This window comes from Hibiscus syriacus, unplaced genomic scaffold, assembly GCF_006381635.1.
Source record: "Hibiscus syriacus cultivar Baekdansim isolate YM2019G1 unplaced genomic scaffold, ASM638163v2 tig00112989_pilon, whole genome shotgun sequence".
NCBI lineage: Eukaryota > Viridiplantae > Streptophyta > Magnoliopsida > Malvales > Malvaceae > Hibiscus > Hibiscus syriacus.
Genome location: NW_024063433.1, coordinates 217,721 through 227,265, shown reverse-complemented (window position 1 = coordinate 227,265; position 9,545 = coordinate 217,721).

Here is a 9,545-nt window from a genome sequence, read left to right as displayed (position 1 = left end):
GCACTTCCTTTAATTGTTGTATGGTTTACATATTGGATGTCAAACTCAGACAATAAGATCTGCCAACGAGTTAATCTTCCAGATAATGAAGGCACACCCATTAAATATTTCAAGGGATCAAGCTTCGATATAAGCCAAGTAGTATGATACAACATATATTGCCTAAGGGCTTCGGGTAGCCCATACTAAAGCGCAACACAACTTTTCAACGGGTGAGTATCTTGTCTCACATTCAGTGAAATTCTTGCTGAGATAATAGATAGCCCTTTCTTTCTTCTCAGCTTGGTCACGTTGCCCCAGCACACACCCCATTGAATTTTCATAAATCGACAAATACAGAATCAATAGTTTGCCTGAGATAGGTGGCGCCAAGATTGGAGTGCTCGACAAATATCTTTTCACTGCTTCAAAAGCTTTTTGACAATCCTCTCTCTATTCTCCTGAGTTATTCTTGCGAAGAAGGCGGAATATGGGATCACACTTTTCAGTCAACTGCGAAATAAACCGAGCTATGTAATTCAATCTCCCCAAAAATCCTCTGACTTCTTTTTGTGTTCGTGGGGGTGGCAAGTCTTGAATAACTTTTACTTTATCTGGGTCTATTTCAATTCCTTTTTGGCTTACTACGAATCCCAATAACTTCCCAGATGTCACCCCAAAAGTACACTTATTTGGGTTGAGTTTTAACTGGCATCTTCTTAGTCTTTTAAAAAGCTTTCTCAAATTCCCAATATGTTCTTCCTCTGTCTTGGCTTTGACAATCATATCATCGACATAAACTTCTATTTCTTTATGCATCATGTCGTGAAATAATGTCACCATGGCCCTTTGATATGTTCCCCCTGCGTTCTTCAGTCCAAACGGCATTACTTTATAACAAAACGTTCCCCACATGGTAATGAACGTCATTTTTTCCATATCTTCAGGGTTCATCTTAATTTGATTATAACCAGAGAAACCATCCATAAAAGAGAACAAAGAATTTCCAGTAGTATTATCCACTAGCGTGTCTATATGTGGCAAAGGAAAATTATCTTTTGGACTAGCTCGGTTGAGATCTCTGTAGTCGGCACACATTCGAACTTTCCCATCCTTCTTCGGTACTGGGATAATATTTACCACCTATTCAGGATATTTAGCCACTTTAAGAAATCCAGCATCAAATTGTTTCTTCATTTCCTTTTTAATCTTGAGCAGTATCTCAAGTCTCATTCTTCTCAGTTTTTGTTGTACCGGTTTACATTCAGGCTTTATTAGCAGTTTGTGAACAACCAACTCTGTATCTAAACCCAGCATATCTTCGTATGACCAAGCAAAAAAGTCATTGTATTCTTGAAGCAATTCTATCAAATCATGTCGACCTCCAACTGACAGAGTGGTACCAATCTTTAATTCTCTCTTATCCTTATCCGTCCCCAAATTCAAAATCTCAGTACGTTCTTTATGAGGTAGAATTTGCTTATCTTCATTCTCCACCATTTTCAGCAATTCAGAAGGTAGTTCACATCCCTCATCATTATCACAATCTTCTATCTCCCCTTGACATATAGGCTTCTCGAAATCAATCTCCGGGTCAGGGTCATTAGCATTCATATTATTGATATCTGAGCTCCTGAAAAGATAATGAAAAAGAAGATATATATACATATATATATAAGGGAGGATTTTTCCCATATAAATAAATAGAAAGAAATAAATACATACATATATACAACAAAGAATGAATGAATGAAATGAATGGGACAATGTTTGCCATTTTGAACTAACATAATGCATCTTTTATTGAAAGCAAGAAAAAACAAACAGCTTAACCATTTACATAAAATCACCTATTGCCCCAGGGTATGAACAACAGGGAGAAAGTTCCAGTGCATTACTCTGTAAAAGATTTGTAAACTACAGGCAGTTTTTCCGCGGTCCAATTATTCAACATGAAGCCCGGCGGTGCAGGGTAAATGCTCGTAGCTCTCATTTCCTCAAATTCATCATCAGTTATAACATTAATGCCTAAATCTCCCAAGGCATTCTCAACCATCGTCTCATTACTCCTCGACCCTTGAAACATATGCCCTCCAGATATGAAAATGTTGCTCAACGGCGGGAAGGTCATGGGTTCCCAACTAAGGTTTTCACCAGCCAATCTGGTCTTTCTTATTTCCTAACTCTTCTTAATTCCCCTCATCTTATCCCTCGAAGTTGGCTGATACCCCAAACCAAATCGATTGTTTTAGTAATAGGGCATATTGGATTCACCGGTCCTTGCAACTGTCGACCTAACCCCTTTCCAACTTTCGCTCCTCTTCCAAGAGTCAATTTAAGCCCCATCTTGGTACAGTTTGACAGTCTAGCCTTTGGTATCTTCCTTTCTTCAGCCACAAACATAGCATTGAAAAACTCTAATGATCTGAAAGAACACTCAACCGCTTGCTCATTCACTTCAATATACGGAGCAGTAGTAGAGACAGAAGCAATAATGTCCTCTTCAGCATGAATACATACCAATCTTCCATTGATCACAAATTTCAGTCTCTGGTACAATGTGGACGGAACTGCACCGGCCTGATGAATCCAAGGCCTTCCCAACAAACAATTGTACGTAGGCATAATGTCCATTACGAGAAATTCCACTTCATAAGTTGCTGGACCAATAGTCAGAGGAACATCAATCCTGTCCAACACTTCTCTTTTAGTTCCATCGAAAGCTCGAACCACACTTTGACAGGTTCTCATAAGTGTACTATCTAAGGGAAGCTTCTTCAGAGTCACTAAGGGCATCACATTCAAAGCTGAACCATTATCAACCAAGACCCGGGACAACACATGCCCTTTACATTTAACTGTGATGTGCAAAGCCTTCTGACTACCAACCATCCCAGAAGAGATTTCATCCTCAGAAAAAGATAAAAAATTATCAGCTTGTATATTGGAAACTAACCGATCCAACTTTTCAATGGGCAACTCTTTCGGAACAAAAGTCTGGTTCAAAACCTTTAACAAAACATTTCTATGGGCATCTAAACTCAAAAGTAATGATAAAACAGAAATACGGGCAGGCAACTTGTGTAACTGTTCCACAACACTGTATTTACTGTGCTTCAGAAACTTCAAAAATTCTACCGCTTCACTCTCGGTTACTGGTTCATTGATAACATGCTTATCTTCTTCTATCTGCACATCGACCTTTTTCCCCTTATCAACCTCAACCTTCTTCTCAGACTCTTTAGGTGTATTAAGAGAATAACATCTACCACTTCTGGTAAAGTGTCCCACCTCATCTACTTCCTCATTCTTTTTTGTTACATCTCTCATCTGGCAATCATATCTCCAAGGCACTTGTTTATTATCCCGATATGGGAATGGAGATGGATGTATAATAACCACTTTTGGAGCTATATTTTTAGTCAATCGATCCTTGGGAGTAATGATTAAGGGACAACTAGCATTGTAAACCCCTTTAGATAATCATTCTAAAGCGCAAACTTCCGTTTCCTCTTCTTCGGTAATCTCTTTAAAGAACTCAATTTATTTACTGTCCATAATGTCTTGTACCAAAGATAGGAAGTCAGGACATTGTTGAATACTGTGTCCTTCACGGTTATGATACTGACATACCTCTCCACTGTTAAACTGTTCACCCATCAAACTGGGCTTCAACAATCCTACCTTGACCATTTGGCACCACACCCAACTCATGGGTGATACCACATCACTAACATTCATTACAATTTTCTTTCTTTTCTCTTTAGTAATCGCGTTAACTCCAGCCCCTGCATGGCTTGGCAACGGATTCTGAGCTATATTCGACTGCTCACTGTCACCAAAGTTGATGATATTCCTCGTTCTCAAAGCTTGGACAACCTTCTTAAAAGTAGTACAATTCTCAATGGAATGCCCAGGGTTCCCTGCATGGTACTCACACGGAGCACTAGAATCATACCATTTGGGAAAAGGAGGTTGCATTGGTGTCACGTGATACGGCAAAACCACATGCCGATCATACAAAATCTAAAACAATTCCTTATAGGTCATCGGGATAGGGTCAAATTGAGGCATCTCTCTCCTCTGGTCCCTTGCCCCTTGTCTATTGTCATTTTGTGTTGATGACCCTACTCCTTGAGGACGGGAAACAGTGATGTTATTAGAATCGTACTGCCTCACATTACTGACTTCGTTTTCCTTTTTCCTCATTGGTGGCCTCTTACTAGACTCTCCTCCCTCGAGATTTCCACTCTTAACCGCCATTTCAATCATTTCTCCCACCGTAACTACATCAGCAAAACTTCGATAAAGATTACCGATAAGATGCGAGAAAAAAGGAGCCCTTAAGGTGTTTACAAAAAGCATATTTGTTTCCTCCTCTTCCAATGGCGGGTGGACTTGCACTGCTACATCTCTCCATCTTTGAGCATATTGTCTAAAACTCTCGTTAGACTTCTTTTCCATTCCTTGCAACATCATCTTGTTGGGCCTAACATCTTTTACATGTTTGTATTGCTCAAGAAAGGACTTAGCCAGGTCTTTCCACGATTTAATATTAGCTATACTCAGCTGGTTATACCACCAGATTGCCGAGCCAGTTAAGCTTTCCTGAAAGCAGTGTATCAACAGTTGATCATCCCCTATGTATCCGGTCATCTTCCTACATAACATCGTGATATGCGCAGAGGGACACCTGGTACCATCAAACTTCTCAAAGTCAGGAACCTTGAACTTTGGAGGCAAGACCAGATCAGGAACTAGACTTAACTCCTTTGTGTCAAATCCATAGACACTGGTATCTTCCTTCATGGCTCTGACCTCTCTTTCTAACTACTTCCATTTCTCTTCCAGCGGATCGTTTTGATTTTTTTTGGCTTCTTCATCAAGGTCCGGAACTTGATGATATTGATGTTCTTCCTGATACGAACTAGATCCAGGCTGTACGTTAACAGAAGAACCGACTGGATTAATGTGCACCTTCCCGACATGAACATGAGTCCCTTGAACGTTCTGAGATTGCTCTGGGGTTAACCCTGGAGGATAAAGTAGTTCCTCAGTTACACCTTCTGGCATAGGGTCTTTCCCATGTTCAGGATTTCTTCCTGCCAACATACTCATAAACTTGGCAAACATCTCCTTTTGGGCATTGATCATATCTTCTTGCATTTTCTTGATATTATCTTGTAACTCCAACTGAGCCTTCTCAATTTGGGCAAGTTTGTCCTCCATAAATTTCTTCCTGGTTCTGTAGGTATGCTTGGGATTTTCCAATATTCCTCTGTCACACAGTCCTTTTGTTAACATTATTGTTTATTAATGAATATGAAATATATGATTATGAATGAATAAAATGTGATGCAAAAATTTAAATGTACTAAAATGCATATGCAAAATGCAGGGTGTTGATCTTGGAACGACTCCTTAGAACAACTCTTTATATTATAACGACGTTCAATTACAAAGTTGAAACATATCACAAATAAATATGCACTATCTCTCCTATTTGTTGTACGTGTGCTAGCAACTCCACGATCTTCTGGTTCTCTTCAGCCTCAAGATCCAGTTCTTCAGTCACATCAACGGCTTCCTCAGATAAAATGACCAAATATTGAGTTATTCTCTGCGTGTGTCCTAGGTAACAAGCAAGAAGGTCTTCTCTTTGCTTAACTCTCGCCTGAGCTCGCTCCCATCGAAAACGCCACTGCATATCCCCCTCATAAGGAACTATCGATAGCTCATTTGCTTGCCTCTGAAAATCTTGAACCATGGCTTCAAGCTCACTCACTTGTTTTTTCAGACTTTCAACATCCCCATGGCTCAAGCTACCTTCCCTGTTTCGGTATCGTCGTAATGTAGTCTCTAAACTTAAAATCTTTTCCTTCAACTTCTCATTCTGGGCTTGACTCTCTTGTAACCGCTGCTCTAAAGAATCCTTTTCTTTCGATAAAATCTTCACTTGGTGTTTGCTTTGCTTGAGCTCTTCTTGACTCTCTCCGGCTACTCTCTTGAGGCTCGCCACTTCTTGCCTCCATTCGACAGATGACTTACTCGAGCTAGAACCTGTCTGATCTTTTACCATTCGCTGATAAGTTGACCGAAGATCGTCAAAGTCTAGCCGAAGTTGCTTCTCTACTTTTTCAATTCAATCTGCTCTACTCTTTTGAATGTCAATCTCCAATCCCTTTTGATACACTTCATCTTCCAGCTTCTGCAATGTCATTCTTCATTGTCTCCGTTCTACTTCGAAATCGCGCTTAGCTAACTCTAATGGAGATGTTACCACTCTCAACTGTTCCTCCACCGACTGAATATTTTCGGGATTTATTATCGGGATGTTGTCATTTACTCGACCGCTTCTCCACTGCTCGTACTCTTGAGATAACTCGAGATCATAAGTGAACAGATTCACACGACGAGTTTGCTTCCAGGCCTCAGCAACCCCTTTAACTTTACCCTTATATTGATCTCCTTTGAATGCAAAATCTGACCCTACCAAGTCCCATGTGGCTGGAATGAACTGCCTTGACCCATACTGTCTGGAAACTAGTAGCGGTGCATACCCAACAGAACCCCATATACCTGGTAAAGGAACCCAATCTCGCTCTCCACATCGGTAAAGTATAGCCGAAGAGACATTCTACGAAGCTCGCCACAAAATATCACCGTCCCTGATATCCTTGAAGATAACCATCCATTTTTCTTCGGTAAAGCCCCCAGGCCATTCTTTAGAAAGAAAATCCTTCAAAGGCGAGAACCCGTCTAGAAACACTCGTCCTGGTGCCCTTTCAACATGTTTGAAATGACTTAAAATCCATACTAGCAACAAAGGCGCACACCCTATAAAGCATCATTCTCCTTCGCGCCTACAAGAACTCAAAGACCGGAACGTCTCAGCTAGAATAACTGGAACAGGATCCACGCGCTTGTCTAATCTTTCAAACAGGTCAACGACTGATACGTCTACATATCCTAACACCTTTGAAAAAATAACGAGCCCATAAATCCCTAAAGCAAACAAGTCAAGCTTCTTTCTCTTATCAGGGTGATGAGCAATTACTTCTTTCAGAGCAGCCCACGAGATGCACTCACTGTCTCCCTTCTTCTTAATGTTTCTTACTACCCAATCTTCACTCATTCTGGTCATCAATAATAATTTCTTCTTAAACGAAGGAGTAATTGGCAGCTTGGTATATATTCTATCTATCTGAGACCTCGGACAACGGACCAAAGCTCGATACTCCTCTATCGTTGGTGTTAGATCCACTCTACCAAATGTGAAACAGCTATAAGTCGGATTCCAGAACTGCGCCAATGCTCTAAACAGATTTCGGTCAATAGGAATATCCAGAAGATAAGGAATATCACCGTACAACTGATAAAACATCTCCTTATCGGCTATTGTCCATCTTCCCCACACCTCTCTTAGCTCACTTAGATCATTCTGACGTACGTTGATGTGAGTATAACCAAATAACTCCGATACATATCCAGGCATCACACTGTCCCCGTTGGTTAGTTGGGACTATTCCGGCCACCTCAGAATATCCGCATTATCCTCAACCTCTTTCTGAACCATTTGTTCCATATTACTGGCCTTCTATATGGACATCGATCCCAAATCAACACCATGTAATGGACATTGCAATGCAAAACAGAAAAGAAATAAAGCAAATACAACAAAAGATCAGTTAGTAAACATAAAGCAATTAAGTCGGGATAATAATTTGTTCAAGAATCCTACCCACATACTGGCTACCCAATCATGCTTTATCAGATCCTACCCAACATGATATCTATCCCCATGCTTTGTTATTCACAAAAAGAAATCCTAACCGCATGATATCTAGTTCGCAAGCATTTATTCTAAAAATAAACCTAACCGCATGATATCTAGTTCGCATGCTTGTTCGAAAAATAAACCTAACCGCATGATATATAGTTCGCATGCTTGTTCGAAAAAATAAACCTAACCGCATGATATCTAGTTCGCATGCTTGTTCGAAAAAATAAACCTAACCGCATGATATCTAGTTCGCAAGCATTTATTCGAAAAACAAAAATAAATTACTCAAAAAAGCTTTTCCTTATGTACTCTCCTAACGGGATTCTTAAGGGTCGGGTTTGGTTCAACCTAAGTTCAGGCTCTACGTTCACTATATGCCAGGATAGGTTCTAAAGTAATAGGTTCTCGAATTGTCCTTATCGGTGCCCCCTTGGGCTATCAAACCCTCAATCCTGGCCCATCACAGGCTTTAGGGGATCGAGTTCAATTTCAAGGGAACACACCTCCTTATGTCCGTGCGGAGGTGAATACCATCACGAGGACCATAAGGCATGAGCTCCACGAGTGATCCACTATCCCATGTGGAGGTGAAAACCACACGAGGGCATAGTCTCTCACTCCTACTTAAATAGGACGGAGCGGGGTTTTAGCTCATGTCATGAAAATGCATCTGTGCAGTGTGTAAGGAAAAGCGGAAAAAAAACACAATAAAAGAACTCAAAATTAATTCCCAAAACACACAATTATTCTGAAACCATTAGCAAACAAATTAGTACAACTATTTAATTGTTAATTGAATTAAATTAAATTAAAAAAAACAAAATACAAACAAAACTTATTAAAAACCAAACAAGGGATCAAAAATCAAATTAAAACGAATTTATAACTTTCAATTGCAAAAACAATTAATTAATTAACTATCGGTCTGACTCTCTAAAAAATCCCCAGTGGAGTCGCCAAGCTGTCGAAACGATTTTTTTCTAAAAGGTGAAAAAAGGTGAGATTTTGAAAACCATATCAATTCTTAATTATCTCTTTTTAATTTAAAAACAGATACGATTTAAAAGACCTCTCGTTTCGAAAAATTTTAAATTTCCTTTATGATCGAAAAATACGGTTCGAAGAGTTGCCACCAATCTTTAATTAGGGTGTGATTGGGCACCCAAAAATGCTTGCTATTTTAAATAAAAATTAATTTTAATTAAAACAACAAATTAAGGTCTGCGTTACCAAAATCCAAGTTCGGGAGTCGGTTACGTGCGGGGAAGGATTAGCACCCCCGCAACGCCCTAAAACGGTACATAGTCGATTAATTAATGTCTTTGCATTGAACTTTACAAATTCGAACTTAATTTGATTTTTGATCCCATAAAAAAAGACGTAAATTTAAAAACATTCAAAAGCACTCAAATAAATTAAATTAAAATTACCAAATCATTTTAGAAAGATAAAGAATGTTCGATTATTTACAAATATCGAGACCAGATCTTAAAGATATAACAACCTTTTCTCGATATATTTAAATAAACGAACATTTCCTTTTCTCTCGTTCCCAAATTTTAAGTGACGAATCAATTTTCTTGTTTCACTTCTGGGATACGCTTTTAATTTAAAATAGTCAAAACGGCTCTCTAATCAGTTAAGACAAGATGCTCAAGACAATTTTAAATTAAAAAGGTATTACCCTTAGACCGATTATGTATTTATAAGTCGAGTTATGCACATGAGGGTATCACACAAATTATGCAATAATACTTATTACGTAAATGATATTCAAATACCA